The sequence below is a fragment of the Neophocaena asiaeorientalis genome, unplaced genomic scaffold (genome assembly GCF_003031525.2).
Source record: "Neophocaena asiaeorientalis asiaeorientalis breed wild unplaced genomic scaffold, Neophocaena_asiaeorientalis_V1.1 scaffold649, whole genome shotgun sequence".
Classification (NCBI taxonomy): Eukaryota; Metazoa; Chordata; class Mammalia; order Artiodactyla; family Phocoenidae; genus Neophocaena; species Neophocaena asiaeorientalis.
Window position 1 is genome coordinate 2970710 of NW_020173202.1, and position 15504 is coordinate 2986213.

Below are 15504 nucleotides of genomic sequence, written 5' to 3' on the forward strand. Positions count from 1 at the left end.
TGCTGCTTTCGTGCGGCTCTGAAGAGCCTTCCCATCACTCCCCAACTCACCCCTCACCAGGTCTGCTGCCCGGGGCTCTGACGTCCCGAGGGAGGGGAGCAGAGGGCTGTCGGTACCACTGACCACAGAGGGAGGGATGCAGGGGCCGGGACCCCTGTCAGGAGGCAGGATGACCTCATCACTCATCTTCTGAAATCCATTTGGAAAAATAATCTTGAATAAAAAACGTCTCATTGTCCAGTTTAGTTCTTAAATACTAGGCATTTTTCCTCCCACAGATGGTTAAAGTAGAGACCGCTCAAGGCAAATCTGCTCTGACGGGTGAAGGGCAGGGCCTGGGAGTGCGTGCACGCATGGCCGTCCCAGCCTCCATCCCCACCCCCTGGCGGCACCCACACTCCATTGGAGGGTTGCCTCCCCCACTGTGGACGGTCCCCCAGGAACCCAGCACCACCCCCGCCAAGGGTCAACGGGCCAGTCCTTTAGGATTTGCTCTCCTGGGACCTGGCGGCACTGCGAAGGGCTTCCAGCCCTGGCTTCCTGGCAAGACCGCCGAAGGCCCTGCTCCGGGCGACACCCTGGGACGTGGGATTTCTGTCCTCCCGAGTCCATCCTTCCATCCACTCCAAGATACTGGGGCCCGTGGGCAGCCGTGCGAGTGAGCCTGGAAGCAGGTTTTTCACCCCATAGAGCTTGAGGGGCAGGAAGAGACGCCAGGGGCGATGGGAAAGCTTGTTATTTTGATTATGGTGATGGGTTCATGGGTATTTACATCAAGCTGGTCAAACCCCACACTTAGTTATTATACTGCTTTTACTCCCCGGTGACACTGTGAAAGCTGGGGCAGTGGGATGAGAAGGGAGGAGAGGCCGGCTCCACAGATCGGAGACTCATGTCTCTGTCTGGGGTTCACGGGCATCATTCAGGTAGAGAAGCAGGCATCTGAGCGGCTCTCCTTTCTGTCCACATCGGGATTGGCAACGGGATTGCAGACTCTGCTTGTAGCATCAGCCCAAGTGCAGAGGCAGCCTCTCAAAAGCAGAGCAATTTCGGGGACTGGAACATTTTGCCTTTTGGAGGATAGAAAGGGGCTGGAGACCCAGCTCGAACACGTAGGCAGTCGGCAAGGAGAAGAGGAGGTGGGCTGAGCAGGGAGGTGCAGACAGAGAGCTTTCGGGTCCCGGAGCTCGTGGACAGGAAGCGGGGTCCCAGCAACAGCGACACAAAGATGGGAGTCATTCCCGAGAGGCCACTGACAGGGCCCACACCTGCTCGTCTGTCCTTAGCAGGGGTCTGGGGGGTGGGGGGAGGCCGACAGAGGTGGGGTGCAGTCGGTGCCGATGTGCGTCTCCGCCCGCCCGCTGAATGGGGCCGGGGCACGGCCGTCAGCGTCAGCAGCCCTCCGCTCACACACCGGCTGGGCTGAGCCGCCAGTGCCTAGAGACACATGGTGCGGCTTTATTGATCCCTTCTTTACCTGCTCTGTGTTGGATGTATTTACAACCCCAGCCAATTTCTGCCGTTCTGGGTTGCTGCGGCCCTTGGGACCCCAAATCATCCCCAAGAGCCCAGATCTGGGAGGCAGAAGTTCCACTGAAGCATGTGAGAGCCTGGCGACAGTGGGCAGCCTCGCCCACCTTGAAATCTGTTTTGTGAGATGTGGCATTTACCTATATAATTTATGCACAGTTGAAGGTGCAAACCTAAATATGAAAAACATAGAGCAATATCCCAGCTCCCAGGAAACATCTAAAATCACTCACTCTTCACTTAAAAAAAAGTTTGGTCACAATGAGAAGCCCTTTCAAAAACGCTGGTGTCTAAGAGCGCTTGAGAATCTCACAGCTTCTCCCTGCTACCCGGCATGAGTTAAGAACAGCAGCCTGGTGATTGCTGCAGGGAAGCTTCGCGGACGAGCAGCCTGGATCCCAGCCGCCCAGCACAGGCCGTGCAGCCTCGGGCTGGCCTCTCCTCTCAGGGTGGGAGAGCTTCTCCTTGAAGGAATGGGAGCCCCACCAGCATCAAACGAGGCCGTGTGCACAGTCGTGGGACAGGCGCCTGCGCAGGAAACGTGGCCTCTTTCTCTGAGCCTTGCCCGCCGTTCCTCCTAAAACAACCCCAGTTACATTTTTCTGGTGAAGCAATAAGCAGTGATGACTATTTTTAATTTAAAAGAACTTCTCAGACTATAGTGTGGAAGCCATTAAATTCACTACTTACAGCCACTGCTGATTTCATTGATAAGTTTGTGTAAAGATCGAGGAACAGAAAACTGTCTCCAGCACACGGTGACAATCCCCATGAGAACAGACGTGTGGGCCGGCGTCCACCGGGTGGAGGGCCAGGTCTCATGGCTGGTCCCCCGAGTGTGCGAGGCCCGTGGCAGGTCCCTGAGCGTCTCGGAAAGCGGGAGGCTCTGTGACCCCCTTCACGTCTGGTGGGGGCAGAGTCAAGAACGGCTGTGTCTCTTCTAAACTCCTTCTACAAGTTCTCCCCAAACCAAGATACCGACAGTGGGTCCTGGGGGGGAAAGGTGAGGTCATGGTTCATTTTACACAGACGCACAGATGCACACACATTTTTACCTTCCAAACCCTCTGAGAAAAGTGTACATCACCCTCACGGTCATCCAGCCAGAGGAAGGAAAGAGGATTCCAACTCTGTCAACAGTCAGTGGCACAGACACGCAGCTACGTCTGCGTACACGCATGTGAGAGCGTGTGCCCGTGAATGGAAGCAGATAGCTGGGAAACGCGGCCCGTTCTCAGGGCTCGGTGTGTTCTCACCTTTCCGTGACGCGCGCTCCTCGTCCAAGCCCACCGTCGCCCCTGAGGCAGATGCGCTCCGGCGGGGGTGGGCCGTGGGCGCCCGGCTGCGGCCTGGGGAGCTGAGACGGGCTTCCGGAGGACAGAGCCGGGTTGTGCCCGTCTCTCTCGGCTGGACCTGGCACCACGATGGGCACTTACAAACGGGAGCCAGTGAAGGCGACCGTCCGTGAGGGGGCACAGCCGGGTGACTTCTGCCACCTCGTGAAGTTCCGATGAATAACACGCCCTCTGTTTCCTGGAGAACAGAGGCCCCTTGGAGAGCTGGCCACAGGAAACGGCCTCCGCTCTGCTGGGTGGATCTGACCCAGGTCCCAGCTCATGGCTGGCGGTCGTGTCGTGTCGTCTGTAATCCTGCGGGTCTCCACGTGGAGGGCGTCACGCGGGGCCGTCATGCAAGACTATTTCTGCCTAGAGCTCCTCCCCATCTGGGTCAGCGGCAGCTCTGTACCCGAGTCCTGTTGGGCGGTCTTCCCCCCTTGGTCTCTCCGTCAGGCCCACCCGCCCCAAGTTTAGCCCCTCCCCAACCTGTCAGTGTGACTTCCAAAAGGCCCTGAGAAGCCTCCCCTTCTCTCTCTGCAGCCTCCACCCTGATTCCTGCAGCTTTGACCTCCCCCAGACCCTCCTTAAGGAGCTCCCCGTTTCCTGTCTCCCCTTCTGTGACCCACGACATGCACGTGGAACCACAGTCTGTCTCCTAAAGGTTACGCAGGCATGGCCGTCTGCCTCCTGTGTGGCCCTTTGTACTCAGAGCAAAGTCCAGATCCCAGTGGCCATGCAGGCCTGGCCCACCAACATCGCCAGGCTGGCCAGGTGTCCGCGTCCCACCTTGCTCTCTGTGTCTCTCCAGCACACCTGCTTCTCCCCACCCTGGTGGGCCCTCTCGTCCCTGAGGGGCCAGTAAACGTCAGTTCCGTGGAGGGCCCTCGACCTCACGCAGGCCCCGGTACGAAGCCTGTACTGTTAGCCACACTGTTACAAATGTGTTTGCTTTATTTGCCTAACGTCTACCTCTCCCGTTGGACCAGAAGCTGCATAGGCAACCAAGGTCTGAGCTGTCCCCACTGTGCACCCAGTACCCTTCCCAGCACTTGTGCTTGGTGAGGGGTGAGCGGTGACGGGTGACGGGGCTGCAGCATGGTGGACCCAGAGCTGACTGTGGGCGGGACGCTTCCCTGGCAGAAGCTCGAGATAGAGCTCAGTTCTGTAAGGATGAGAAGAACCGACCGACCCTCTCCAAGGGCGCACATCATATTATGCAAAGTCTTGAACCAAACAGCAAGGCACTGTGGTTATGACAGCAGCACTTGGGTGCACTGCTCAGGACTTAGGTGTATCGTCTCAGCTAATTTCCAAAGGACCCTGTGAGGCCAGTGTGACATAAGGTTCACAGTGAGGAGAAGCTCATAGGTGGGTGTCACTGACTGACATTCACAGATGCATGAAGAATTTCCGAAGGTGCTCGCTTCGACAGCACACAGGCTAAAATCGGAACGATACAGAGAAGATTAGCATGGTCCCTGAGCAAGAATGACATGCAGATTCGTGAAGTGTTCCATACGGTAAGTCCCCTACGTACGAACCTTCAAGTTGAGAACATTCCAAGACGGGAACGTGCGTTTGCATGTCCAGTCACGTAAGTTAGTTCACGTGTCTGGAGTACGTTGTCACGTGCGTGCATCCTCGACAAGTGGCTGTGCTTTTGTGGACTTTACTGTACAGGACTGTGTAGAGTACAGTAGCACAGTGTCTTTATTTCAAGCCCAGGATGTCCGGAAGCAAGCGTAAAAGCAGCGGTGATGTAGCTGGTACCGCTAAGAAGCGCCAGGGATTGGAGGCCCAGAGAAAGGATGAAGGGAGACAAGAGGAAGAAGAAGTAACTGAAGAACTGAAGAGAGTCACGACGCAGGAAACGGCGGGGGACTTTCTTTAGTTGAGGAGGTGCTGTTAGCTTTCGAGGCACAGGACCCGAACCTACAACAGTGCACAAAGGTTGCAGCAGCCGTTCAGAATGCAACCCAGTGCTACCGTGTCATCTATGACGAGAAAAAAAGAGCTACTACCCAGACATCAGTCGATTGCTTTTTCAAGAGGGTAGATAGAACTGAATCCAGCAAGGAACCAGACGTGTGCCGTCAGCGTCAGGCGTGAGTGACATGGCAGCTTGCCCTCCGTCTCCTGTTGCTGATGACCCTTCAGCTCTACCGTCTCCCACCTCCTCTCCCTCCTCCAGTCAGTAACTCTTCCTGCCTGTTCCCTCGATGCCAGCCCCTGGATGCCAGTTGTGTGCTGTACTGCTGTACTTTTCAAGGTACTGAGCTGTAAGATTAAACATGTGCTCTTCATTTTTTGTGTTTGTTTGTTTTTCATGTATTATTTGTGTGAAAAGTGCTATAACCCTATTCCAGTACAGTATTGTACAGCCCACTGTGTTAGTTGGGTACCTAGGCTAACTCTGTTGGACTTATGAACGTGCTCTCTGAATGAAACATTTTTATGTAGGGGACTTACTGTTATTTAAAAAAGGATTTCTGAAGGGAACTGATGAGATGCCCCCTCCTCAGCCCGAGGCTGTGTTACTGTGTGTTCTATGGATTGTCCTTTTGTCCGGGGCACTTGAACTTGAGTATAGATAAATTAAATAAATCTTAAGAGATAAATTTGCTAGCTTTGTACATATAAATAGATGTGCTTTTCTCCAGAGAAGGTTGGCTGTTTCCTGGGTGTCAAGGCAGAAAGACAGGCACAGCAGTGCCAGCCCCCAGAAAGCTCGCATCCACCAGGGGGTGAGCATGTGAATAAAGGATTAAAACACAGTGGGGGACACCCAGGAAGGGCCAGCCAGGGCTCAGAAGTGGGCAGAGGAGGGCAATGGACATTAAAATTCAGCCAGTCTTGCGCTATCCTTTCTTCTCTACAGCGTCCACTGTTTCCTTGGGGGTGATGTACCCTCTCGCTGGGTGAGTCTTAGAGGGACAGTGGATCTGGATGCCTGCCCTCCCCCCAGAAGCCTCAGCGCCAACTCCTTCTGGAGTGCAACCCTGCCCCTCGAAGGGTCAGCATTGGACCGTGTCACCCATGCCCAGGGCCGTCGTCCCCCTGCCTCTGGGTCAAGGCCACCGTCCAGTCTGCTCTCACCACAAGACCGCCCAGCTCTCCGGGGCTCGGGCCCACCTCCTCCCAGCTTCCTGTCCATTCTGTGACTGCGAGTGTCCCACCAACAAATTCCTTTTCACTTTGGTGTCTAAGTTGTCTCCGTTTCGTGCAACTAAGCCGTCTAATTATTAAGGGGGCTGAGATGCGAGGAGGATCTGGGGAGGCCCGCGCTGGAGCAGGGCTGCCCGGCGAGGGCACGGGGAAGGTCTGTGGACGAGCCGGAGGAGGGGCGGGACGCGCCACGGGAGCCGGGGGCTCGGGGGCGCGGGGACGCGGGGGCGCAGGGGCGCTCCGGGGTTGGCCTGTTTTCCGTGGACGGCGAGAGGGAGGGGCCGCGCTGGGCTCCTTTCAGCTCAGTGTCGGTGCTTCTCCCCCGGCCACCTCCCAACAGCGGCTCTAATCCTTTGTGCACTTTTTCCAGCCTTCAGGAGATTCTCTCCATAAACCCCATTTCCCTGCCAACAGTCATGACAAACGGTAGCCAGCCTCGCTCCCAAGAAATGACGGCTGTGGGGGCTCCCTGACCGGCTGCACATGGAGCTGACAGGGCCTTGTGCGGCCCCCGCAGGGCTGTCGCCTGTGCGCAGCCCCCCTTTCCTGTCGGCCCTTCAGCCGCCCCCTCAGCTCCTGGGCGCCCTCCCACTTGCCACAGCACCCCGTCCCTGCTGAGCACCTGGAAGGCAGGTGTGTGGACAGGCCTGCACCTGCGATGAGGGGACTGCACAGGCGCGAGGGCCACGGAAAACGGAGACCGACCCTCTGCAAGGACCTTAAGGCACCGCCCCGTCTGAGGGGTCTGCGGTGGGCGCAGGGCTCCTTCCTCACCGCCCCGTCTGACGGGTCTGCGGTGGGCGCAGGGCTCCTTCCTCACCGCCCCATCTGAGGGGTCTGCGGTGGGCGCAGGGCTCCTTCCTCACCGCCCCATCTGAGGGGTCTGCGGTGGGCGCAGGGCTCCTTCCTCACCGCCCCGTCTGACGGGTCTGAGGTAGGCACAGGGCTCCTTCCTCACCGCCCCATCTGAGGGGTCTGTGGTGGACGCCGGGAGCTGGAGGGCTGGGCGAGGGGACCACTGTCTCCAGGGAAGCAGGTTAGTGGAGCTGGTGGGTTTATGTGCTGTTTCCGCGGCGGCCCACAGGCTCCCTCAGGGGCCACTGTGGTTCTCGAGCATCCGGGCCCAGCCCAGCGTATATGAGCCCAGCGTATATGAGGACAAGGCTGGCTTTGAGGCCCGGACCCTGGGCAGGGGCTCCTCGAGGGGCGGGTGGCTAATTACGTGCTGCTGGGGGGCGCCCAGGCCCCGAGTGCGCCCGCCTGGAGGCCCTGTGCTTCCCTCTCCTTCACCGGCGGAGCCCGCGGTGGCCTCAGGCCCTCAGACCCCCACGGCAGCCTCCTGTCTGTGGGGCCTCTTGCACTCGCCTTGCTCTGTGGCTTGTGACGCTTTTGCCGGTGGCGATTCTGTGAACCAGCCCTGGGAGCTCGGAGAGCTCGTCTCAGAACCGCCTTCTCCCTGGCGCCCGCAGCACCTGCCCCCGAGTGCGGTCACCTCTGGAGTGAAGGCGCCTCGGCCCCCAAGCACAGGCCCTCTTCTGGGGGCGAGGAGTCTCTCCCCCTCTGATGGACTTTGTCTCCAGCAGCTGCCCCGGGCCTGGATCCCAGCGCTGCCCTGAGCTGCTCCCGGAGGCTCGGAGGGACTCCTGTGACCCTGCGTCTGGGGCTCCCGCCACCTCCCCTGGGCCAGGAGGCTCGTGAGTGGCCCCGGCGTGATGCGCCCCCCGCACCCCGCAGGGGGTCAGGGCGCCTGCTGTGCTGCTCTGATGCGGCCTAGGGACCTCATCCAGGCCACCCCGGTTGGTGAGTCCTCAGTGACTCCTCCCTCCCTCCCCCCTCCCCACCCAATGTCTGGCTTCGGGCTTCATTCAGAGCAGCCATTCTCCTTGGCTGTCGGGCTGGGCCGGTTCCGGGCTCCGGGGAGAAGGGCCCTTCTCGTGGGGGACGCCCCGAGCCCCAAGAATGGAGGAAGCAGGGCCGCAGGGACAGGGGAAGCTCATCCTCAAGGGCACGGCCTGATTTTTACCTGACCTGGGGGTGACAGCACCTTCAGACACACAGGACAGGCACATGTGACACCAGCACAGGGACTGAAAAGCGGGCCCCAGGAGACTGCAGAGTGGGACCTCCTTCTGCAAAGTCTGAGGCCAAGCAGAATAGGTGGCGATGGCCGAGGCTTGTGTGCGTGTGAGGAGACCGCGGGTGGGAGCCAGCAGGGGCTCAGGCAGACACCCTTCACTGGCCACGAGGGACCCTGGACTCTGCCGGCAGGCACACAGGTGTCCTTTGTGTCACTGACACAGACGTGCAGTAAGAGTCAGGGAGAAAAGGCCACCGGGAAGGGCCAGTGACCCCAAGCTCCTGCCTGTGCTTCTCATCCCAGGGAGAACTCTTTGCTCCTAGGAACAAGTTTGGGATTTATCCCCAGGTAGGGTGGCCACTGGCCAGGAAGCTGGTGGGAGGTTGCAGCTGGGTCCCAAAAAGAACCGCTGTGTTAGCTCCCGGCCCAGCGGCACGTGGAGGCTGCAGGGAGTGTGCGGACGCTGGAGGGCCTGGGAGCGTCCAAGCTGCTGGCCTGTGAGGGCTCGCAGCAACCAAGCCCCACACGGAGCCCCAGATGCTGTAGCAGATGCGAAGCCACAGCCTGAGGCCGTCCTCGAGCCTGAGCCTGGGTGGTCAGCGCATTCCAGGGTGGGCTGGAGCGTGTGTCCAGGGCAGAGTGAGAGGAGCCCTGTGTCTGCAGAGCCGAGGTGGGGTGGGCTGTGCCTGGGCTGGGGCCTGGGATCCCCCACGCAGTGTCCCAGCTCCACCGGGACCGTGAACTCAGGGCCTGAGGGGCCCGAGCACCGAAGTGTGCGGTGGGGCCTTTCCGAGAGGCAGGGCCCTGGGGAGGCGACGGGGCATGGGGTGGGGGGCAGGGGACGGAAACCACTAATTTCAGAGCAAGCCCGGTGTGAGCACACTTCCCAGAGTCGTGTTTATTCTCCGGGAGTGAAGGCCTTGGGCTCGGGGCTCGTGGAGCCCTCAGACGTGGCCTCCGGAGGGGGCTGCCCCAGGGGACAGGTGGCAGGGGGCCACGCTCATCCTGCGTGCACACCGCAGCTCCTCAGGGCAGGGGCAGAAACGCGGGCAGGGTCTCAGACCCTCTGCCAAGTCTGCTGCTTGCCCCGGTCCTCCCGGAGGGCGTCCTCCCCTGCTGTTGACAGCCAGTCATCCCCTTGGGCCCTGGGCAGGGGGGCATGGAGCCACCATCCTATGTCCCCCTTCACCCAGCTGCCCCCAGGCTGTTGGGCCTGGCCACTTCGCAGGTCTCCAATGTGGGCTGGCCGTGGCCCTGCTCTTGCCTCCCCGGGCCTCCAGCTCCTGGCCTCTCCTTGGCTGTCCTGTCTCCATCCAGACAGGAAGCCATGGGTTTGTGGCAGCTCAGCCTCCGTCTTTATGGACAGCGCACCCGTGTCCCTGCATTTGCAGCCACGGATCCGGGTCCTGGATGGGCAAGCAGCCAGTGAGCTGACCCTGCAACCTCTATTCTGATTCTTTGCGTCTTCCTGTTTGTTTTTGGTGAATGAATGGAATCTTAGATAATTCTCCTTTTTCCAGCACGCAGACGTGTTGCACACCGGGCCTGTCTGTCTGCTGCAGTGTCGGATCCACGCCGCTGGTGACGGTCACGGGAGACCTGAGCCCACTCCATGGCCTGTGCCTGCTGTGAGCCCATCCCTCCTCCCGGCCCACGGCCTTCCCGTCTAGGCAGCAGATGCACTCGGCCTCGTGGGCTGCCCAGCTCTGTCACAGCTCTCGACTCTGCCATCCTTGAAGCAGCCACAGAGGGGACACGCAGGTGCAGAACTGAAGCTGTGCCAGCAACACTTTAGTAATGAAACATGCGGTTGGCTGGTGCCGGTGTGTCCACACTCGCGTGGCGGTGGGCATCCGGCTGTGATGCCGAGGCTGGGTCTCTGACCGCAGGCCCAGCTCCCCCCGGGGGCTCGCAGAGCTGAGCGGGCATCCACGTCTTGTTTTCAATTTGTGCCATTTGTGGTCCCATGGGTGGCCCGTGGCCTGTGAGGTCGGGACTCTGTCTCAGCCGTCCCAGCGAGTTCCCAGCCGGGTCTCAGGCAGGAAGCGCCTGTAGTTTATTTCTCACGCCCGACAGGTGGGACCAAAGGTGGCCCAGGAGACTTTCTTCCTACAGATCCAGGACATAGTCTCTGCTCCCAGCACATCACAGGCACTTAAAAAATACAGGTTTATGGGCTTCCCTGGTGGCTCAGTGGTTGAGAGTCCACCTGCCAATGCAGGGGACGCGGGTTCGTGCCCCGGTCCGCGAAGATCCCACATGCTGTGGAGCGGCTGGGCCCGTGAGCCATGGCCGCTGAGCCTGCGCGTCCAGAGCCTGTGCTCCACAGCGGGAGAGGCCGCGGCTGTGAGAGGCCCGCGTACCGCAAAAAAAACAAAAAAAAAATACAGGTTTAATTAATGAAAAGGGTGTTAGCTAAATAGAGCTGTCTAATTCCACAGCCTATATTTTTTCCTGGGAATTGTTGCCCCAGGCGGGCCTGGAGGTGGCAGCCCTCCCCTTACTGAGGGTCTGGGACCCTCCACTGAGTCACGGCACCTGGACCCACGGGAGGAGACTGGGACACCCATGTCTTTGACTCTCGGTAACACATTTTGAAACAAACAACAGCTGCCCAGTAACAGCTCCCGCTGGGTAGGTGACCTCTCGCTGCTGAACTGCCGGGTGGGGCAGGGTGGGGGGGGCGCCCGGCAGCCGCTCCTTCCTGCGAGGACCGAGCCACAGGGACGGGGCCTCCTTCAGGACGTGCGTCCGGCTCACGTGGCCTCTTGTTCTCGCCCGTTCTCCTTCCTGAAGCTGTCGTCTTCCTGACGAACAAAGGAAAGAGAAGTAACTCAGCGAGGCCGAGCACAGCACAGGGACTAACTCAGATCTCACAGGATGACTCACTGCCATGCCTCCCCGGGGACCCTGCGGCCTTGGCCGTCCTTGTCCCTGCCCACTGGCCGCCACCTACTCTCAAGAAGCCGGCGAGGAGCCAGCCCCTGAGCGGCAGTGTCTGGGGCGGGAGCAGCCATGAGTGACCGTCCAGTGGACGAGAACTCAGAGCCCAGTGAAGCCCAGACGCTGGGCCGAGTCAGCTGGATGGGCATCAATCAGGTGGTCCAGGGAGGGCTCCCAATCCCTCCTGCTGGCTTCAGTGCTGGCTTCCGTGCCAAAGAGAGCATCCTCAGTCCTTCGATCTGGGGGTGATCAGCTGTTCCCACCTGACACGAATGTCCTTCTGCTCTATTTGCCTTTGAAGAGGTCATTGTTACTTTAATCTAGTTTAACTTTTCATCATCTGACGTGAGGAGGATGTAGTAACTGCATAGCGATGGCCAGACAATGGATAAGACAGTAAGTTAATCATGAAAGTAATACAGCGTCTGCTAAACACCAGCCGTTGGGCTGGGGGTTTGTGCATCTCATCCAGCCTGAGAGCAGCCCTGGAGGAGGGAACCCCTTTGGCTCACTGACGGCTAAGTCAGTAGGGCTTCCTCAGTGCACAGAGAGCCCCGGGGGCCCCGCCCGCAGGTGTGCCTCCCAGGGGCCCCGCCCGCAGGCACTGGGTGTTCTCCTGTCTGTCATCGTCCCTGCATGGGCCGGGACCACGGGGGCGGCGTCCATCAGCACAGACGCGCCTCTCACCCCTCCTCACGGCCCTTGTGCGCAGCAAGTTCTGGGGTGACTGCGCGGGGGCTGGGGTCCTGTCCAGGCAGGCAGTGATACCGAGAGGCCTCGGGCAGCGCTGCGCCCGCACTGCGCCAGCCCTCCCAGCCCCGCTCCCAGAGCCTGTGGCCCTGAGCGGGAGGCTCTGGCCGTTCCCTTCACTGTCCTGTCACATAACTTGCTTTATGTTGAAGACAGGGCGGGACCGAGTGTGCCCCAGTCCAGCCTGCAGGAGGTCAGCCAGCTGCCCAGCATGGAGACCACCAGGAGGGCTGTCCCCCACCTGCATCTATGTTCTATGTCTTCAAAGAAAAGGATATTTTAAAAAGAAAGATGAATCTGGGTGTCTTTGCCTTGTGGAAAGAAATAGCTGTTTTTTTTTTTTTCTGTACGCGGGTCTCTCACTGTTGTGGCCTCTCCCGTTGCAGAGCACAGGCTCTGGACGTGCAGGCCCAGCGGCCACGGCTCACGGGCCCAGCCGCTCCGCGGTTCGCGGGATGCTCCCGGACCGGTCACGACCTGTGTCCTCTGCGTCGGCAGGCGGACTCCCAACCACTGCGCCACCAGGGAAGCCCAGCTGTTTTTAATTTTGACACAATAATAAGAGAATAGACTTTGGGGAAGAAGCAGACATGAAACACTCATGCTTCCTGAGGATGGTTAAGGATTTGGTAACTTCTCTCGGGTGGCGGCAAGGAAGCTTCTCTGGATCTGGTCCCGGGGCTGGGAGACCCAGAGGGTGCGGACGTGTCTGGCCTGGTCAGCAGACGGGGCTGCCTCAGGCTTTTCAGGCCAGCTCTCCGGCGGGCGGGCCGGCCTCTAACTCCTCCGCTGGCGGGACCTTGGGGGTCTGAGAGCAAACTGTGCAGGGGGGGCGGGTGCTTGTCCTCGAAGTCAGAGGGAGCCCAGGAAGCAAGCGGCCAGACAGGGACAGGAGGCCAGGAAGGACCCCAGCCCCGTTGTCCCCTAAACAAGCGTGACTTAGGATCGTGAGCTCAAGTCTGGGCCCAGGCAGCCAGCAGAGCCCAGCGTCCACGCCCACCCAGGGACCCCAGTCACCTCCAGCCACGAGCACACAAGTCCACCCCTAGGGTTCCCTGACTGCTCCTCCAGCAAACAGCCCCCACAGAGCTTCTGCGGGAGGCCGGTAGGTCGGCTCCAGGGAGGCTGTGTAGACGGAGTGTGTCCTGCGTGGCTGTGTAGACGGGGTGGGTATTGTCTGTGTGACTGGTGGTTGTGCTGCGAATTTACAGCGTTCTTCGTGCTCTTCCCCAGCAGGCGCTCAGTCCTTCTCTAGGACGAGTGCCCCCGACCCCAGGGTGTATTTGGAGCAGAGGACGGGAATATTTGGCACCTGGAGACGCACCAGTTTGAGTGAGGTGTGTGAATGCGTCTACACACCTGACTGCTGTGGGTCCTCCAGGCTGTGTCTATGGAGCTCATGTTCTCACACAGATGCTGGTCCCTGACGATGTTGAAATGCTCAGTGCTTCGCGTCCTGGATTTGCCGGAACTTTTCCTCCTGAGGAGCAGGGGCAATAGAGTCTCCTCGGGGCCCGGAGGATGGAGACGTGCAGACTTGCTGCTTTCCTCTAATGGGATGAGGTTCGGAACACGGCCCACGGACCCTGGATTATACCTGTACACACGCATGTGCACATATGCACAGAGGAGGGGCCTGGGGACGCGTCCACACACACGTGCACACACACACTGGGTGGCAGTGAACCCCAGCTTCCAACTAGGACGTTTGAGCCCCTTCCTGGCAGGTACCCTGTCTGGGTGGCTGGCCCACACGCCCTGCAGGGTGAAGGCGGCCCCTTTCTTAGGATGTCGGGGCCTCTCTGTGGACCTGGGCCACGGGCACCATCTGTCCCGTACTGGCCTGGATGTGTGGTGAGTAATTCTGTGCTGCGAGAGAACGGTTGGGCTGCACCAGGGAAGCCAAGGCCCCTCCCCCGAGAGGTCAGAAGGGGCCCTGTGGGCCTCCTCAAGTGGAACAGCACCTCAACACGGGCCTGGGCTGGACGCCGGGGAAACCCCGGCCCACGGGCTCCTGCATCCACGCTGCTTCTGTTTCCCCACTGGTGAGCACAGGTCCGCCTGGCTGGGGGACAGCGGCTTCTGATGGAGGCCCTGGGGGTGGCAAACGGCCTCCTGGCCTCCCGCCAGGCACCTCGGTGCCCAGAGCCTGGCCAGGCCACGCGTGGGCCCTGCATGGGTGGAAACGCCTCTCGGCCAGAGGCGCGGCCTCTTGCTCCCCTGTTCGGGGTGCCGGCAGGGACCCCGAGCTCCACAGATGCCGCCTGAGGCCGGGCGGGGATGCTGACCCCGAGCTGCAGTGCACACACCTCCTGCCTGAGGCCGAGGCAGCCCCACTCTCCGCCCTCTGCACCTCAAGCAGCCGGCTTAGAATTTTATAGTCAACGTGTAAGTTTGTCTTTGCCTGTTGCTTTCTGGAAAAAGCTGGTCTGGGGAAGCACTGGGGTTGGAGGGAGACAGCTCCACCCACGGGCGCGGAGGATGGGCCCTCTGCTTGCAGACGCTTCGGTGACAAAGGCGAGATGGCCCCATGGGGACAAATGGGTCCTTTTGTGGGAACGAAGTCTCGTGGCACCCAGGCGTGTCCTCCAGGAAGGGCAGTCACGGGAGCCCTGCAGCCGTGGGAGCCCGGCAGCCATGGGAGCCCAGGAGCCACGGGAGCCTGGCAGCCATGGGAACCCGGCAGTCCTGGGAGCCTGGCAGCCACGGCCCAGCCGCTGGTTCGTGTGCACCCTCTGTGCCTCGGTTTCTCCACCTGTGAAGAGGGGGCACAGGGCTCCCGAGGTCCTCTTGGGCTCTCGGAGAGAGCAGGAGCCCTTTGAGGTCTGGGGGAAAGATTACCCCCTGCTCACCTCTCCCCTCCCCACACCCCTGCAGGGCACAGTGTGTCTTTCAGGCGCGGCGGTGCTGGGCCACGTGGGCCCCGGCCTGCACGCCGGCAGACTGGGGGCCCGCTCGCACGTGAGCCCCGAGGTCCCTCGGGAGGCGCGTTCCCGAAGGTCGTGCTGAGTGTCCTGCAGCAGGTGGGTCTAAACTGTGGGTCAGTGCATGGCTGGTGCCCCTCTGACCACCTCCTCCCTCCTCCTATCACTCAAAGGACGTTTTCAACCTCACGCTGTGGGACAGGCCCTCGTGGGGACTCAGGTGGAGAAGGGAGAGGGGTCAGGAGGAATCACAGGTCGCAGGGAGGAGAGAGGTTGGACTCGGGCAGCCCGGCGCTTCCAAGCGGGCGTTGGCAGAGGGGCGGGCCGCGGCGGGGGCTGTGCGTGGTTGGGCTGCAAGTGTGCAGGAGGCTGCAGGGGCCCCGAGTCTGGACTTGACCCCCAGGCTGCAGGAGACCAGGCGCGCTTTCGGCAGAGGTGCCTGCTGTTTTGTGAGGTGAGTGGCAGGATGGCAGTCAGACAAGGGGGGCCATGGTGCCCTGTGGCCCCAGCTGCCAGTCAAAGGCTCCTGCCTGGTCCGGGGCTTTTAGGGGACGTGCTTGGGATCATGGGGGGCAGATCCCAGTGTCCTCAGCAAGGAGGCACCTTCTGGGAAACCTCAACCCCACCGTGAACAGCTGGGTTCCTCCACACCCCCAAGAGGCCCTGATGCTGGGATTCCCGTCAAAAGTGCCCTTAAAAAAGTGGGAGCTCAATAACATGGTAGCAAGTGAGTGGAATGTCTGATTTCACCCTGCTTTTGGAGCTTTTCAGGTCAAGG

The 15504-nt window shown here is 60.4% G+C and overlaps 1 non-coding gene across 1 annotated transcript; it reads left to right on the forward strand.

Moving 5' to 3' along the window:
• The first annotated feature begins 4283 nt into the window (after positions 1-4283).
• Positions 4284-4390, forward strand: LOC112399657 (U6 spliceosomal RNA). The gene has a single exon (XR_003003276.1). It is a non-coding gene; the product is annotated as a U6 spliceosomal RNA (small nuclear RNA).
• Positions 4391-15504: the final 11114 nt, after the last annotated feature.